The sequence below is a fragment of the Pyxicephalus adspersus genome, chromosome 6 (assembly GCF_032062135.1).
Source record: "Pyxicephalus adspersus chromosome 6, UCB_Pads_2.0, whole genome shotgun sequence".
In the NCBI taxonomy this organism is placed as follows: domain Eukaryota; kingdom Metazoa; phylum Chordata; class Amphibia; order Anura; family Pyxicephalidae; genus Pyxicephalus; species Pyxicephalus adspersus.
Window position 1 is genome coordinate 24,739,457 of NC_092863.1, and position 19,932 is coordinate 24,759,388.

At 40.0% G+C, this 19,932-nt stretch overlaps 1 long non-coding RNA gene across 1 annotated transcript; it reads right to left on the bottom strand.

The window, feature by feature from the left end:
• Window positions 1-755: 755 nt before the first annotated feature.
• LOC140333342 (uncharacterized) lies at window positions 756-19,729 on the bottom strand. Its single transcript, XR_011921320.1, has 3 exons — window positions 19,520-19,729; window positions 9,933-9,975; window positions 756-1,246 (listed from the first exon to the last, which is right to left on the bottom strand). It is a non-coding gene; the product is annotated as an uncharacterized lncRNA (long non-coding RNA).
• Between the last annotated feature and the right edge of the window lie 203 nt (window positions 19,730-19,932).

Genomic DNA, 19,932 nt, shown 5'->3' on the forward strand with positions numbered 1-19,932 from the left:
GACACCAGAAAGTAAGGCTATTTCTTTAAATTTACACTTCTGTTGATTAGTATCGTACGCTGTTATCACTCAATGTGTTTATTGCTATAAATATTATTAGTTTTAGTTATTAGTAATTAACATATATCACATAATCATGCATTATGAAGCACATATGCTATCAGCTATTTCATTCAATTATAACAACATACTTTCAAAATATGCAGCCATATATTCCATTGAACGACTTTCACTTCTATTTTAGTAGTACCTTTATCTTGGAAACAAAAAGTCATAAAGAACATTAGAGTCACATTTTTTGAAAAATTCAGTAGCATCATTACAAAATAAAACAAATTAGAGATCCTCCTCTTTTTCTTAAATGGAGAAAAGAAAACTATGGTCCTATTTATAAACTTGTTATGATAACTGGTATACATTTGTGGAGCACATTCATATCACATCACCTCGCAGGGCCGGATTTATCAAGCAAAATCGAAAGTTTGCTCGCGCGCGTGTATTTTCGATCTGGCATCGGACCCCTCTAATCTATTTATCAATAAATTTTCAGCCATCGAGAATACGCTGGCTTATTCTCCCAGCATTTATCAACTGAAAATATCTGGAGCTTCGAGGTGCACATCTTGGCAGCCTGACAATAGCGAGCTTGCATTAAAAGTCAATCTTTTCCTAAAAAAATCATTCTTTCAAATGGCACATATCCACACCACTTAGCCCTAAATTAAAATGTATTATTTGTTCAAATGTTTCAAACATACATATTAGTTTAGAAATAAGCACATTTTTAAATGACCTAATATTTTCAGGTTCGGAAAGAGTTAACTGATTTTAGCTGTTTACATAGGCGCATACCTAAATGCTTATGATGTCTGACCCAAAGACATGCCTGGTGATAAATCCCTGAGTACTCTTGCAGCACTCGCTTTTGCCAGCAGACTAGATCATCCACCCATGTTCTTGTTTGCTTTTATAGATTTATCTATCGATAATCCGGATACATATATCAATGTCTAAAAAGATCTTTTGTTTTGGTTTAGAGAGTGCTTCACAGGGATATATGGCGTATTTGTAAGTAGGATGTTGCAGGCGTTCATGGTTCTTAATATAATTACCAGATGGTGGGTGGTAAACACTGCAGGTATCACTATATTAATATGTAATAGATAGTAAATAGAGGGCTATCCACGTATAGATATTCTTCGTTGGTGTATAGTGGGTAGTAAAACCTTCACATGTGATCGTTGGTCTGTATAGGGTGGGAGCAAGATGTCAGCAGCCAGTCTCAAAGGCAAAGTCAGAAGCCAATCACAAGTAAACAAGCAACGGCACAATTGTCTTATTAAAACTCAGGTGTTTGATGCACATTGTTGTGAGCCAATGCAGACCGGCTATGTGCCCGTGAACTGTGTTCTATCGGTTGAAAAACGCACCGGCCAATTTTGCAGAGAAGGATCCTCATTCAGGTACGTTTTTTGTTTTATGTGTTTATTGTTTGTTTTGCTTCATGTGCACTCATGTATGTACATACATGCAAATATGTATGTATGTACTGCTCTGCCCAATTGCCTTAGGGACAACTCGGCAACACATCGGAGTAGTCATCTCCATCATAAGGGGTGACCCCCAGAGGTGGGCATTTAACTTGCTTCCAGAAGACCCTGCTTTCAGCTTAGTTGATGACTTCTTTTCAGCCATGGAGGTGATCCATGATGACCTGAACCTGACCTGAACTGCCGAGATGAATCTGTTAATATGTATGTATGCATTTATATGTGTGTACATATACATATAAAAGAAACATTATAGGAAGAAATAGGTAAAGAGGGTTGTTTGGCATATTGCTTAACAAGTTTCAAACTGAAAAGATTGCCTATTTCTTCCTATAAATTCTGATGTCATAGGGTTGGCTCAAAGCAACATTCATGGATGATATTGCTTCTGGTTAAAGAAGGAATCTACCTTTATGTGCTTCCACTACCAAGTTGATGTGAGTAAGTAAATATATGGTAGGCCAAGGTCTAAAATTATGTAAACACCTAAAAAATGCATACATTCCAGTATTTAATGAACAAAATAGGTTGAGCAACAACAGAACATCTGTTCATTTCTCAGAGTGCTTGTGTAAGGTACTTACTCCGCCAGTGATCCTGCGTTGTCTGTGGCGACTCCAGGGATCGCGGGCAGCGTGGAGGAGACTGCTGCAGCGGGCAGCATGGCCAGGACTGCCACTGCCTATTGTGCAGCATATCTCCTCTCACTGACGGAGGGATCGGTCCCGGCCAAACTACTGTTCGGCCAAACAGCATCCCCAGCATTCCTGCGGGCGTGCACAGTACAGCATGGCCCAGGGGTCCTGCTGTAAGAGGTGTGTGTGCTACTATGTGCGCCTCTTGTACCTCCCGGGGGCGAGGCAGCCGGGGCATGTATGATTTAAATTCCCTGCGGCCAAATCGGCTGCAAGGGATTCATTATTCAGTGTGTTCCTCTAATCCAATAGCGCCAGGTGGCACAATGTGTTTGGGCACTCTGTCCATTTATTGAGACCCTGTCATTAGTACCCTTGCCCGTTATACCCTCTGTGTTTCAGTGTGCTTGGGTGAGTTGCTATGCTGGATTACCTTTTTAACCTCTGTTGTCTTTCCCTGTGTCTTCTCATCTGCTCGGACTAATTACCAGCAGTGACCTGGTCTGATTTTTGATTTTGCATGAACTCCGCCTTCCCTGACTTCTGATTGTCAGTGACTACCTCCTGCCTCATTCTTTTGTACCTCGCTAATCAGATTGATCTTTTGTGTTTTGACCTCGGCCTGTACCTGGATTACGGAATAAAGTTTTTGAAAAGTTTAACCCGGAGTTGGTTGTGATTTGTGTGCCCAGGCGCGTTACTGCTTGACCATGCTTGTCAGCTTGTCAATCAATGTGGTTTAATGTTGTGCTTGGCAACCTGGACCTTCCATCACCATCAGGTGTGTTAGAATGAGTATGCAACTGAGCTAGACAGCTAATTAACAACCTGTTTGGACAGCAAGTGGAAGTGTGCTTGTATACAATGGGGCTAAGATCAGGCAGCACAGCACAATGACAATAAACCTATAACATTACTACAAATGAGGAGTTGTGTGGCAGCAAATAAACATGAGTGAAGTATGTTAAAGGAAAACCACAGCTTATTCAGAAAATGCCAGACTATTAAAAAAAATTAAAGAAAATAAACCCATGACAATTTATTTACAAACAGAGTATGTACATAATACATTCAAATACCAATATATGACAATCTGACTTTGAGAATTGGACAAAGACAACAACGGGGGTCAAGTACCAGTTTGGAGTGGAAACCATGCATACATTTGTACTAATTATTTGTGGATAAAATGACAAAATATTGCTGAAAAATTGCTAAACAACAGAAACCGTATATAGAAACCAGGCACAAAAACATTGCAGCAACAGATGAAGCTAACAATAATGAAGATTACAAAAAGCCACATCAATGCATACCATCCAAGCAAACTTACTTGATTAATCCCCCCCCCCCCCAGAAACCAGTCCTGTTAAAATAGTAATAATGAAAATGCATATGTATTTATATACCTTAAAATCTATTTTGACATACACACACAAGTGAAATCACTAAATGTTCCTTGATACATGTATTATAACATCTGGCAACAATCTTTTTTTCAAATATTTGATTTCTCTAAAGCCAAAAAGATCAAGCACTAAAGATTCAAATTGACTTGTAATGGAGGGTAGATGCGCATTGATTTTGTAGTTGGATAGGGCTGTGTACTTGCTGATTTCTGCCAACAAATTGGGCAGAGAGGTCCTAGGAGAGGTGATATAAAAAAGCAGATCATCAGCATAAGCAGCCACCTTGTGTTCCCGCTTCTCCACCCATATACCTCGAACAATCGGGTTCTTGCTAACATGTCGGAGAAACAGTTCCAGTATCAATATAAGCAAAAGGGGGGACAGGGGACACAACACTGTCTGGCCATTACCTGGCCATTACTTATTGAGAAGGAGCGAGACAGTGAGATGGCAGTTCTTTCGCTGTAAGTGGAGTACCAAGGGATTCAACCAATTCCTCTGGAAAAAATGGTAGACCTGAGGAGCGTAGGTAAGCGCGACTAAAATCTTTCTTAGCATAATTAGAGGTATGACTTTTGTCTAAATTGTACAGGCTCTCATAGAAAACTCAGAAGGTTTACGCAATGTCTGGAGTAGAAAGTACCAACCTGCCGGACGTAGAAGTGATGCTAGGGATGGAAGCCTGAGCCATTTTCTCCCGCAACCCCATGCCAATGCCTTGCCACATTTGTTAGACTGCTCATAATAGAACCCCTTACATTTAGAAATTAACAATTTAGTTTTAAAGCAGGACAATTCCTTTATACGTTCTCTAAGCAACGTGATTTGTTGTTCGAGATCTGGTGTATGTTGTCTTTTATGGGAGATCTCTAAATTATGTAGGTTTGAGAGCAATTGGTTCAACTTTGCCTCCCTTTCCTTCTTGCACTCTGTGTCCTTGTTGAATAAAAAACCCTCTAATATAGCACATATGCGCCTCCCAAAGGGATGCACAATTGCCCACCGAAGCCATTAAAATAAAAAAAAGGTTCAGAGTTTATGTTCAATTTTACTACGTATCTCCAGTGACTCCAGCAAAAAGTCATTTAGCTGCCAAGAACAAGATTCAGGCGTAGCAGGGTCAACTTGAACCATAACGCACATAGGTGCATGATCAGAAACGGAGATCACATCAATAGCAGATGAGATGACCATGGGAATGGAATGGTGCTTGATCAGAAAAAAGTCAATGCAGGAATACGTCTTATGCATTGTGGAGTAGTACGTGTAATCTTTTGTCCTTTGGGTGGAGCTCTTAAAGAATTATGGCTAGCTTGATGTAGGAGTTCAGGCCCTTAACATTGAGGGAGGTGACCTGTAATGCCATATACACAAAAACACATTGCTGATATCTAAGAGGGAGTTGTCAAGGCTTCACAGGTGATTTAAGTTCCTGGCAGACTCACCTTGAGCTTGCTTACTATTGGCTGGTAAAACACTTATGGTAACCACAAACTGTAAGTAAAATTTATAACTCCCTGTAAACAAACCTTGTAAACAAGCAAACATTGTAACTGGGAAAATGAGTGGTAGCAAGGTGGAAGGTTTGGTTCAGTGCACAGTCTGACATATGTATGCACAAATGGAGCAACAACTCCTAGGTGAATACTGCTTTGACAGATGTGAGCAAGTCGCTATTCTGGTATCTCGCAATGGAGAGCTGGAGAAGCACATTGCAACAGTGAAATCAGTCAATCACCTTGAGAGGGATCTCCTGCTCACTTAGCAGGCAGTTAATGGTTTAGATGTGGAGGGCGGGGAGGTTAATAAGGATGAACATGTAGAGAGTTGGGTTACTGTAGCTAAAGGGAGTGGTAGGAACTCCCAGAAGAGGAAGGCCAGCCCTGTGTTTGAGCACCCCAACTTATTTGCAAAGTTATGTAAAGATGTGTAGGCAGCAGACCCAGTGGTGGCAACTCTAGATGTTACTGCTACCCCTAACAGTTGGGAGAGCTGCACATCTAGTAGTGTTGGGGAGAGAAATGCAGGAAGGAAAAGACAATTGGTAGTCATAGGGAATTTTATGATCAGGAGGATGGATAGAATAGTTTGTCGCCCGGATCCCTTCAACCAAATGGTTTACTGTCTCCCCGGTGCCAGGGTTCGGCATATGGTAGACCGAGTGGACAAATTACTGGGAGGGGCTGGACAGGACCCAGCTGTCTTGGTCCATGTTGGAACCAATGACAAATTAGATGGAAGATGGAGGATCCTTAAAAATCAGTTTAAAGAACTAGGTTTCAAGTTGAAGGTAAGGTCCTCCAAGGGTATGTTCTCTGGAATATTGCCTGTGCCATGCGCAACACAGGAAAGGCAGAGGGAGCTTAGACAACAAAACGCATGGCTTAAGTCCTGGTGAAAAAGGGAAGGGTTTGAGTTCATAGAGCAATGGGCAGACTTTTTATTGGGGAACAACCTGTATGCCAGAGATGGTTTGCACCTAAATGAAGGGGGTACTGCTGTGCTGGGGGAAAGATTTAGGGCAATGGTGGAGGGATATTTAAACTAGGACAGAGGGGGGTGGGACGGTTAAATAAGGTGGCAGAAGTCAGGGGTCACCCACTAGTGCAGGGAGGATTAGGGATAGTTGGGGGGAGGGTTATGGATAAATGTTTGGAGCTTCCCATGTTACAAACAAACATTGGATTGTGCGGTACTAGTTCCACTGAAAAACAAAAGGATTTGGCAAACAATGATGGTAAAAGCAGCAATGGTTTAAAGAGCCTGTTCACCAATGCTAGAAGTCTAGCAAACAAAATAGGGGAGTTGGAAGCCTTAATGAGTGAGGAGAATTATGACTTAGTTGGCATTGCTGAATCCTGGCTTTGTTCTTCGCATGACTGGGCTGTCAATATCCCTGGGTATACTCTCCTTCCTAAAGACAGAGTCAAACAAAAGGGTGGTGTTGTCTGTCTGTGTCTGTATGTGAGAAGTGATCTAAAAGTGAATGTGAAAGAAGAAATTGCGGATGGAACAAGCAATGAGGTTGAGGCATTATGGGTGGAGTTCAATGTAGGGTTGAATAACACACAATTAATTATTGGAGTCTGCTATAGGCCCCCCAGTGCTAGTATGTTCTACAAAAGCACACTGAAAAATGTATTCCAATGGGTAATAAGTTTAAGAGGCTAAAATTAAAACCTATATGGCTCACAGCTGATGTTAATAAGTAACAAGAAAAGGGCATTCCTAAAATATAAAAATGGATCACCTATATCGTTTGAATACTATAAAGAATATAACAAAAGATGTAAAAAGGAGATAAAATGTGCAAAACTTCAAAATGAAAGACAGATTGCATAGGATAGTAAGGCATACCCCCCTAGATAAATGTAAAGGTATGCACTTGGGAGCTAACAACATGCATGCTTCATACTGTCTGGGGGGAATACAGTTGGGGGAGTCAGAAATGGAAAAGAACTCGCAGGTTCTGGTGGATCATAGACCTAATACCAGCATGCAATGCCAAGCTGCAATATCTAAAGCTAGCACTTTGTTTGTATTAAAATAGGAATAGACTGCAGAGATCGAGACATAATCCAGTCCCTGTACAAAGCATTGGTTGGAATCTGGAATATGCAGTCCAGTTTTGAGCACCAGTTCACAAAAAGGACATTAGGAAAAGTGCAGAGAAGGGCAACTAAACTAATAAAAGAAATAGAGGAGCTCAGCTATAAGGAGAGATTAGCTGAACTGAATCTATTCTCCCCCGAGAAGAAACGTTTAAGGGGGAATATGATCACCCTGTATACATATATGAACTATCCATATGGAAAACTCTCTTCCCTATTATTCACTTTGAGATCATTAAAAAGAACAAGAGGACACGTCTGGAGGAAAAGACGTTTAAGCTCCGTATAAGGAAGGGATTCTTCACTGTAAGGTCTGTGAAAATGAGGAAGGTATTGGCTCTCTCAGGAAGTAGTTTAAGCAACTACTATAGATTGCTTTAGGAAAAATCTGTATGTTTTTCTAGAAGCACAGAATATAACTGGGTATTAAGGCTTTAAAATGAAAGCAACAGTGACTGTTGATCCAGGGAACATCCGATTGCCTCATGGAATGAGGAAGGATTTTTTTTCCCTTGTTGAAGCAAATTGTAAGGGTTTTGTTTTTTGTCTTCCTCTGGACCAACTATGTCTTTTAGGGTTTTAAATCTGGGATATGTTTATTTCCCTAGTGGTTGAACTTGATGGACCTTTGTCTTTTTTCAACCTACTACTATGTAACTATGTAGCAGAACAGGGGAAAAATAGGGGGCACTCTGGGAAGCAAAATAGGAAAACAACCAGTAAACAGATAGTAGAAAAAGTCAGCAGCCAATAACCATGACATAAACATTCAAAAACTATTTTTACAGAAACAAAAAAAAAAACCTTTTTGTTTATGATAATTATTGGAAAGGCAAGGTTCAAAACATCCACATATTATATAGTGTGGCACCCAGTCAGTGAAATCTGGGGGGCCAGGCGGTAAGGATATAGCATATTTGGCTAGCCCCAAATAGTAATGTAAGGCAAGCCTTCCACCGCCCAGTCAGTAAGCAGAATTTAAGGCAAATATAAACGGGGGTCATATCCAAACTGTTAAAAGCATGGCAACATGACATCTTATAAACGCTGATTATGTAGCACATAGGCAGTTGAAAACATCCCTGTATGGCCATGTACTTATAAAATATGGTAGTAAAGCCCTTGCCCTAATTATAGCAAAACAAAAGGAGAAAGCATCATTATTACTTGATCCCGCCGAGTAAGTGAGATCATGCGATAGGCAACAAGCAATGTATGTTGATATTACAAACTGTCTAAGCCAACAATAAAAAAAAGAACATATGACTTAAGTCCTCATTCAGTCTCATTGAGGGCCTTACCTCAGAACAAGGACACTGGGGGGCACTGGACCTGGGAGGGTCAAAGTTTCAAGATCTCATCTTTCTATCTGAAAAAGACAGTATGTCAGTCGGAATTTCAGTGCAGAGTGAAGATTAAAATTTTTTTTGGACACCAGTAAATGAAAGGGATATCCCCACTTGTAAGATGCTTGAGCTGTACGAATTATATCCAACAATGAACGCAGAATGCGACGCATTCTCAAGTATGATTGGATAGAACAAGCAAAATTTTATATTTGTGCCCCATCAAAGTCAAACAGACAATTTCTCCATGCCTGCCTCATAAACTCTTCTTTAATATTATAGAAATGGATTCTGCACAAAACATCACGTGGAAGAGCTCCCAGGTGGGTGCGAACCCCACTTACCCTGTGGACTCTGTCCAAATTGATAGCAGTAGTCAGGGGACGGTCCAGTGCAAGGTTTAAAATTACTGTAACGGTGCTTGCAAATCTAATCCAGCTGTTGCTTTTGGTATCTCTGATCTGCATGTTACTCCTGCAATTCTGATTCTCAATATCCACATCATGCAGGAAACGTGATGTAGGCTGTGCTTGCATATGGGGTGTAACATCCTCAAGGGCTGTTATGCGGGCTGCGTTTAGTGCAGAATTAGACTCCGAAACCCTAGTGTCTACTGACACGATCTGCTGTTGTAGGGCATCTAACTCCAGTTTAAATGAGACATCCATAAAGAAATCCATACTGTGACGTGACCAGACTGAAAGAAGACCACTGCCGGCTGGGAGCTCTCTGTAAATGCGTGTTTACGCCGCCATTGCGTGAGCACTCCGTCCATTTTTTTTCTTTTATATGTATATATATACACACACATTTAAATGTATACATAGATATATGTATATATATGCATATATGTACACATGAAGCAAAACAAACTATATACACAAAAAACAAAAAAAAACTTACCTGAATGATGATGCACCTTCTCTGCAAAAGTACAATGTACTGTTTTTACACATATCAATTCACTGTATTGCATTCAATACATTAATTTAGTTCTGAATGCAATACAAAGATATTTGAAATTCCCGCCATGCCACAAACAGAACATCCGCACCAACGTCACCTGGAACTCATCAGATGCAGAGGACACCGGCCGGAGGAAGCAAGAAGACGGGGATCGCGGAGGTAAGGCTCGATTTACTATTTTTTTTTACATTAGTTTAGCTACCCCGAGTGGACTTGGGGTTACTGCTCTGAACACCGTTTTTTTACCCCGAGTCACACTCGGGGTTACCGCTCGGCAGGTTAAACTGCTGGGAAACACAGTTTACAAACAGCAATGCGAATCAAACACCGGAGTTTTAATAAGGCAACTGTGCTTGTGTTTTTAGCTTTCAACAATTCATAGAAAGGAAAATGCTCAAAAACAATCACAACTTACTTGGTAAATTGTAGGTCTGTTGGATCACCCAAGGTTAAAGATCCTGGGGGATTGTAAAGGAGATCACATTAAAAAAAAAAATTTGTAAAACTACCTTATTCAAGATAACCACATTTTCCAAAAGGTTAAAATACAGGGACAATATAGACACTACTAAATTTACCTGACAAAATTAAAACAAAAAACACACACACACAAACACAAACACCAAACACATGTAAACCTACACTTTCATATAAAGCTAAAATATTTTAAAAATGGCCCAAGAAATATTGCATTCAAAAATACATACAAAACCAATATGCAATTTGGACTTTTCTTGGGTGGAAAACTGGATTAGAAATTATGCAGAACAAACATTTAAAGGTGGTAATAAAGACATATTATTGAAATGAAGCAATATGGCTACAAACAATAACAGCATTACACTGACTTATCATTGCAAGATGGATATTGAAACATTCAAAGTTTAAAAAATAAAAGCAGCTATTGGTAAGCAAAGTATGAAATGTAGCAACATAGATTTGGATAACACACCAAACCGAACCCCCCCCCCCCCCCCTCTTCCAAGTCACAAAAAAAGACAAAGAAAAAGAAAGTTAGACAACACCCATCTTTATGCGCACAGCTGCTACGAATTCCCCTGTAATTGGGACGTGCGCATTCCGTGAAGTTTGGCTGTTTGTTTTTTTCATTGAGCTGGTCATTCCATAACCACCTGGGCGTTTCACTGATGTCTAGATTTCTGTACCAAAAGCGGTACACTGTTTTTCATGAAATTTTTTTTTTTAAATTGTAGACCTGTAACTTACAGAAATATGTCCAAACAAGGGTCTAGTAGATATCATGAATATAAAAAACGTTTGAAACACACAGTCATGTAAAAATAAAAATTTACTTTTAATAAAATAAATAAAAAACACAAAAATCAGCTTAAACAAGAATACATAAATAAATCAAAAATACTGAAAATGCAATAATTCGGTATACTGTAAAAGAATATATTTTTCTAAAACACCTCCCTAGTGTGGTAAATTTTAAAACAGAGTCCAACGTCACATACCTATAGACAAAACCACATAAATATATTTTGTATTATTTTGTATTGGATTGGATACAGGACTTTGTATTGAATCCAATACAAAATATTTGAATTTCCCGCTACGACCCCCATCGACGGGCGCATGCACGGACATCATCAGGAATCACCGGGAGACGCGTACGCGAACGCCGGGTATTCTAATTCTTTCCGAACTTCTGTACTTCTATGCAAAAAGTGTTACATTTTTAGCATGGAAATTTATTTTAGATTGTAGGCAATCATTTAAATTTAAATTAAATTTAATTTAAATTGTATGACAATCAGATTGCAATATAATGTTTGTTTACCCACCTGAGAAAAGTTCGGGTTTAACACTTTTTGCAAGTGTTTTTACCCCGAACCAAGGTCGGGTTTAACGGCCTGGTGGTTAAACTGGGGAATGCATTTTTTGTTGAGTTAGATCCTACACTTGTGTTTTTACTAATTTTTGGTTTATTAGTTATAAGGGGTACCCTCTTTTTTTGTCAAAAAACATACAATTTGTACATACAATGAAAAATTAATAAAATAATAACTTGAATGTACTGTTTATTTAAATGTTTTTTGTTCGTACAAAGCATTTATTGTTACTCTATGACATTTTGTTTACAGTAAAACATTTGAAAATTAACCAGGTAAGTGGTTAAGGTAAACATTTACACTAACAGCTTTTCCTAGAGCGTTCAGTGTTAGGACAATCCCGCCAGATGCTCCAACAATAGTCAGCCATCATACGTACATCCCATCCACACTGATACCCTCCTTCCCTGACCTTCAAATCTTGGTGGAATTGTTCACCTTGCTCATCACTGACTGCACCAAGATTTTCCAGGAAGGTAGAAATATGGCTATGCAGAAAATGCACCTTGATGCCCATACAAAACCAAACATTTTGTAGCTCTCCAAAAGTTTCTGGACAATTTCTGTGTAATTATTTGCTCGTGTGTTTCCAAGAAAGTCCTTGACAATGGCTTTGAATGATAACCAAGCATTCTTTTCGACTTCTGACATTGTCCTGATGAAATGTTCATCTTTGATGAGCTGCCGAATCTGTGGACCATGAAACATATTGGGCTTTAATTTTTCAAATGACAGGCTAGGAAATGCCAAAATGAGGTACTTGAAACAGTCTTCTTCAGTTGGCAATGCTTTAACAATCTGCTTCATCAGACCCAGTTTCATTTGGAGAGGTGGGAAAATTAATATTCCTTCCATCAACAAGCGGCTCATGTAGAATGTTTGGATCACCTGGTTTTAGGGCAGATTTTGGAGGCCTATTCCTTTCCACCCAATGCCTCTCACGAGCTCTGCTGTCCCACATGCACATATAACAGGGATACTTGGTGTATCCCCTTGCTGAACAATAAGGAAGCATATCATTTTAAGGTCAACATAGATGACCCAATTGTGTTAGTGATATTGCAACAACTCCATGACTCTCTTTATGTCTGCATATTCTTCACAAAGAGAAACTGAATGGCCAATTGGAACTCACCCAAATATATTGCCATTGTGAAGGAGGACACACATTAAGCTCCACTTTGAGCTATTGATGAATAGACACCATTCAGTTGAGTTAGAGATTGGAATTCCCAATTCCTTCATTAAACCAGGTATGCTATGGCAATAAACAAAGCCACTGTCAGTTCTAAAGTACTGCAGAAATGCTATTTCTCTGGTTTGAAAGTACGATACCTTTGTAGCTTTTTCAAGTAAGTTTTTCTCATGCAGTCTTGATGCTAGGGGTTCTGAAGCCTTCTTCGATAGTCCCAAATCATGTGCCAAATCACTCAACTCATGCTGATCAATTCCCTTAGGAACAATTTCCTCTTCAATTTCAAACTCTTCATCATTGTTGTCACCTAGTTCATCACCATAATCATGTTCTTCAAGAGAGGGTAGTGTAACGAAAACCAGCACTGGGATTTCTCCTGAATGAGCCACTGGGCGTATAACAAATGGTAGACTAGGGTACTCTATGTTACATTTATTTATCAAGACTTATCTTGATCATCAAGTTTAACTTTGAAATATGCCAAATTGGCTTGCGCTACAAAAGTGGCCTCGGTGTGGAGACAGGTGGCAGACCAAAAGAGATTCCAGGCACAGGTCTGGGCAAGCAGCAAACAAGCTTTGTCAGAGTCCAGGCACGGGTCAGAGCAGGCGGTAAGCAAGCGTAGTCAGAGAATAGGCACAGGTCAGGGCAGGAGGCAAACAGGCCTAGTCAGAGTTCATGCACAGGTCAGGTCAAGTATAGTGAGTGGCACAATGCAAAGTAGCAAGTTAGCTGGTGCAAAGTCACAGCACCAGCCTCCATTACTGCTGAGACAAAATCCCCTTTGACCCTTTACAGAGCTCCTCCTCCCTGTGCTGTGTCAGTGTGAGCAGGACTGCACACAGAGATGTGAGACCAGGAAGTGCTGCATGCACAGAGACATACAGGGAGAGCTGCACTTCGCAGCTTGATGAAGCAGACATGCACAGGACACTGCAGGGCAGTTTAGTGGAGATCGAAAAGACTCAGGCAGTGTAAGTCGAACAGCCACTGGGTTGATGACCTTAAGGATAGGAAAAGGACCAATAAACATGAGGCCCAAATTTATAGAAGGGCAGCAAAGTCTCAGGTTGGCAGTGGTGAGCCAGACAAGATCCCCAGACCTAAACCCCGGGCAAACCCTCTTCTTGTCAGCTTCCCTTTTTGTTCTTGCCCGAGCTTGAGCCAAACAGGATTTCATTCTTTTCAAATTATCCGAGATTAAAGTGACACGATCCTGATCCTCAGGAACTGAAGTCCTGAAAGGGCAATTTGGGAGCAAGGTGGGATGAAATCTGTTATTAGCAAAAAATTGAGACTGAGAGGTGGCTAAGTGAATAGCATTATTATATGCAAACTCTGCCATGGGCAGCAGGGAGGCCCAGTCATACTGAGATACAGCTCAGAAACAGCGGAGATATTGTTCCAAAGTTTGATTGGTTCTCTCTGTTTGACCATTACTCTGGGGATGATAGTCTTTTTACAAAGCTTCTTGCAAAGCTCCAGCCAGAACTTAGAAGTGAATTGCACTCCTCTATCTGATACAATGTCATCTAGAATTCCATGGAGTCTGACTATCTCTCTTAGGAATGCCTTACCAGTAGCTGCAGCAGAGGGTGACCCCTGCATTGGGATAAAATGGGTAAAAAAAATTAACTTTTTGGATGATGTTCTAATTTATTGAGATGCACCTGTGTGTGTGTATGTATATATATATATATATATATATATATATATATATATACAAACTTTGGTGTGTGTATGTATATATATATATATATATATATATATATATATATATATATGCACAAACTTTGGCAAAGATTTACTGTTTATCATTAACAACATTTGTGACAACAACCATACTGCTAAAGAGGAAGAACAAAACCTTAGACAAATGCAGGTAATTTTGCTTCATGGAGGTAAAATGCCTTCTCCATTTTACTCAAATAGTGGGATCAATTCCTTGGTCAACATATTATCTTGGTTTCTTTTTGCAATTATAAATGTAGATACTAGTAGGGATGAGCGAGCGAGAATATTAAATTCGTTCTAGCGGCGAATCGGCATTTCTCACTTCCTGAAAATGTAAGCGAGAAGGGCCTTCTGATTCGCCAAGAGGTCGAGCTCTCGCCAAACAGGAGAATTTCCAGGGCTGCATCATGCAGCCCTGGAAATCCTCTGCGATCCCTGGGCACTAGAGGTTTATTAACCTCTATTGCCCCGGGGATCGCACACTCTTCTCAATGAATGCAGCCACAGCTTTCCAAATATTCTGTGTCCTGTACAGTGCAAGACCCAGAACTTTTGAGTTATAAATACAAAGGAGGCCTATTTATAAATAATTGAATGTCATATTTAATGAACATTTGCCATACATTTATCATCAGAAGAAACATTATTATACATTTGTTAGATGTTTTGTTTAGTGATAAAAATAATTGCTGTAACAGTTAATCTATGTTACATTCCCAGCACATTTGTTGATTACATCAGCTGGGAGCCATGGTGAAAAGAATAATTTTTTTGACTAATGTTTCAGAACTTTGCCTCCTAAACAGACACTACCAACCTGGTCACACCAGGTATTAGTATTCCTAGGTTATGGGAGAGGACACCATCATGCAAATAAGAGCCCATGGGCTGTTCAACATATGGGTGTTGAGTGAGGTTCCAAAAACAACTCCTCAGAAAGCACCAGATACAGTTTATAGATCTGGGCTCTTCTATCATAGTATTTATATATTTCTATAATATATAGGCATTGCATAATAAAAAAAGCAAAAAAAAGTCACATTGACATCCTAGGGGAGTGACAAGACCAGTAAATAGAAGAGCAGCAATTAAATATTAACTTTAATAGTAAATCTGATCCAACCATGTGTTGAGCATTAAAAGACTACACTGCATGGTAAAATGTATTATGCATTCTTGTAGGTTGGTCTAAATGCTTACAAGGGAATTGAATAAATTTCAAGCGCTTTTAAAGCCTCCAGTGCATTTACGATGATTACAACTCTCTTCTGCCAGTGATTTATTATAAACTCAAAACAGCATGCATGATAAATGGTATAGTGTCATGAAAGCAGTTCACTAGAGAAAAGTGACCACCTAGCAAAAATTAAAAAAAAAATACATAGCAGCTTACTGGTCCTAAGATGTGGTGGCTACATTTGTTTTTATTGCCCCCGCACCACATGTAAAGAAGATGATATGACAGAGACAAGTTTAAAGCTGAACCCTTGAGTCTTTATTTTAACCTTTATAATTTTGCAAAAAAGGAAAAGCAGCCTGAAAAATAAAACAAATGCAGTCACATCATTTAGGGGCAAGTATGCTTCAATATTACAAATGTCAATTGGATAGACAATTTCAGAACCTTGGAGAGCTGTTCTTAGAACATTTGCCAGCCTCACCGTACAGTTGCAGCTACACCGGCTTTTGCTGGTGACTTGGTCAACGAATATTTTTTCATAGTGCCCCAAATACATTACTATACCTACATTCTGAGTGTTATAAAAAAAAAACATCTATATACACCCAAGGATTTTGTTGTTGCTTTTAATTGATTTCTTCTCTACCTTCTACAGTCCTTCTTCAGCTCGGCGTTTCAGCAATGCTGCTATTTTTTTTGTATTTTTTTTTTAATACTGTGAATCATCAACAAACATGGGAATATTCTTTCTATTTTGTCTTCCAGCAACAATACTTTTGCTAAAATTGGTACATAAAATAATTGCATAGAAAAAGGACCCGAAACAGCTTACTTTATAATATGCGGTATATTTTTTTTTCGTGTGTTTTATCAATCAGACCAAATATATATATATAAATATTTATATATATATATATATATATATATATATATATATATACTCATCTCCTTCTTCTCTATTGCTTCTCTTTATCTGGAACAGGAATAAAAGTACTGGGAGAGTCAATGTGGTCTCCAGATTAGGATAGCTGGCCAAGTGGTTTAGTGTGAGATTTGCTCCAAGAAAGACAGAGGCACATACTAAAAGCAGCCTGTACTGCCAACAGGCATGTGGGATTAGGCCAAGACTGTGTTATCTCAAACTAGAGAGCTGCTCTGTTGATTGTTTTCTGTTGACCAAGTAGCCCTGTATTGAAAAATGATAGTGTTGGTGTTTTTTGTTTTCCGGGAGGCAATTCAAACTAAGCACAGTGCTTTAAAATCCAAAATATTGTCTGGAAATTCTCTGTACAAGCTAACCCCTTTAAAATCTGTATTTTGTAAAGGCAGACTTGTTTAACTGGTGTTGGCAGAAACAAAACCATGCACAACACATGGAGATATAGAGACAGTCAATGCATGTTTGTTCTATGCTTCTATTTAACAAAACAGCAAAGACATTTTTGACGCAGAAAGATTTGAGGAGGGTGGGACAGATTTCCAATTCTAAGTTCCACAGTGGCTGGAGTCCAGACTTGAAGGCCTTGATGCCCCATATTAGACTGCATAATATTTAAAGAGACTACACAAATACTAATCAGACTACAAGTGTGAAAATAAACAGGGGCACTGGAAACATAATTACTTGAAATCCTATTGGTCATGCTGCAGTTTTTACCTTACCATTACAACCCCTGTTGTAATGAAATCTACTTCTCCATTTTGCCAGAGGTGAAGTCTGAGCTACATGGACTGGAACAGGGAGTGCATAGTTGTTGCACTCCCTGTCAGGAACCAATGGCTTGTGAGCCAGATGTGGCTCTTTTGATGGCTGCATCTGGCTCGCTGCCAAATCTTTAAATAAAAGAATTATGGGGGACGTGGCCTGCGCTCCTCGAAGAGAAGCTGTGTTCTAAGCCTTAGATTCTAGGGCTTAAAACACAGCTTCTCTCCGCCGAGCGCAGGCCACGCCCCCCTGCATCGCATCCACCATCCAGCATCTTGGGACCCCGCATCCAGCATCTAGCATCTCTGCACCCACCCTGCCTTGCCCCGCAGCATGTGCAGTCTCTAGGGAAGTCCTATTAAGCCATCTACTTTGCCAGAGAGTGCCAATAATGCCTGGGAAATTCTAACAGCCTCTCTAGCAGACTGAAACATGATTTATAAGCTGGGTTTGTTAGGAAAAAACCCAGTCCTCTCATTTTAAAAGAATTTAGTATTTCATCAGCTTTATCTAACAATAGCAGGGTTTTGCTGCCAAAGTGCTTCAAACACTAAAATGAGACTTAAAACTTGTTTCTGTTATGTTAAACTTTCATTTTCATTTTGCTTAAAAATGTGTGTGGATAGTTAAATTATAGAAGCTAGCTTGGTAGATTGCTAATGATAATAATTGAAAGCAAATGCCTCTTTTTGTGGTTTCTCTTTGGGACTTAACTTTTGTTTTTATAGGTTTAGTTGTGTGCGTGAGTTTGATGTCCTGCCCCACGGACCACTACCTGGTGTGGTATCCTCCTCACCTCAGTCAGCTAGCTAATTGCAGAAACCCTTGTATTGAAGAAGATGGCTAAAAGAAAAAAAGATGAGGAATATCGTACTTTTCAGCAGGAATGGACAGAGGAATTCGCCTTTGTGGAGAGAGCAGGTTCTGCAGTGTGTCTAATATGCAATGATAAAATTGCATCACAGTCTTATCCCTTCAACAAGCAGTGTTTGCATTTGAAAACAAGCTAGAACTCTTCATCGCCGACACTGAAACAGGTCGTTTACTACACTTTGAAAAACTGGGAGAGTTTAAAGATGCATGCACAGCAAGTGACTCTGCTCAACATCTTGATCTTCAGCAGCTAGCGGGCTTCACATCTAATCTCCTGCAGTCATTCAAAGCGTGCTTTGGAGAATTTGGTGAGCACACTCATCTTTTTAAGTTCATCACCCATCCACACGAGTGTGCAGTGGACAGCACCGACCTGAGTTACATCCCCGGTGTCTCCATCAGAGATTTTGAGCTACAAGCTGCTGACCTGAAGGCCTCAGACATGTGGTTGAATAAGTTCACGTCACTGAATGAAGATTTGGAAAGACTTGCACGACAGCAAGCAGAGTTGGCGAGCAAACACAAGTGGAGAGAAATGAAAAAACTTCAACCCGTGGACCAGCTGATTGTCAAAACTTGGAACGCACTTCCTGTCACATACCACACACTTCAGTGTGTGAGTATTGCTGTACTGACAATGTTTGGCTCTACGTATGCATGTGAGCAGTCTTTCTCACATCTAAAGAACATTAAGACCAACCTACGATCACGTTTAACGGATGGAAGTCTCAACGCCTGCATGAAACTTAACCTCACCACGTATCAACCAGACTACAAAGCGATCAGCTAAACCATGCAGCACCAGAAGTCGCATTATTGGTAAGAAGTACTTTATTCATTCATTCATTATTCATTCATTGGTTAGCAACAGCATAACATAAAATTCACACATTTACTTGTATTTAGTTTTAAACATATTGCATGGCTCTCATGGAATTACATTTTAAAATATGTTGTGTTTTTGGCTCTCTCAGCCAAAAAAAGGTTCCTTACCCCTGTTGTTGGGCATTCCACTGCTCTATTTGCCATTGTTTCTACTATAAACCTTTGAAATTACATCTTAAGACTGGACTGCGATCACTGCAAAAGAGCCCTTCTTCCATGTCAGTTGGAATGCAGAAGCAAAAGCATGTCAGAGGCAGGACAGAACTGATGCCAGCTAAATTTACCCTAATTCACATTACCCTATTATTTTTTTGTTTCAATGATTTTATTGAAACTTTCAAAAAAAATAAACAATAACACTACACAACACATTTTCATAGAATAACAAGGAGAAAAATAATAAAAAGGGGGGGGGTACGCGCATACTCGAGTCCGGACCGCAGTAATCCGCGATCGATGGCCGCGCGTACGTTCGCGCTTCCAGCGAGCGCGGATTTCATTAATGAATGAGGGGCATAGACTTTAAAGTATAATATGATGCGAGTATGTCAGTATGACAGACTGATATTGTTACCTTATATAGTTGATCCTAGGTGTATTCTGTATACCAGATAGAGAGTTTGTAAGTATGTTACAAACAGCTCCTGGAGAGATGTGCAGGACAGCAGCTGGAAACTCAGCATGTAGGGAGATCTGTGGCTGGAGACTCAGCATGCAGCTGGAGACTCAGCATGCAGCTGGAGACCCAGCATACAGGAAGATCTGAGGGACGCCATTCCCTTAATAGGACAGCGTTTATAGGACCTCCCCCTGCCCCACGTGCTCAGACCAGAAGTCTGGAGATAGCCTTGAGGCTATTGGATGATGTCACGTCAAGGGGGCGGTGTTAGAAAACGTCATCCCCCAGTGTTCATCACAGAGCATGTTAACTCCAGCCTGTCATGTCCAGTGCAGAGGAGGGAGGGCATCTCCCCCGCCCCTCTTTGA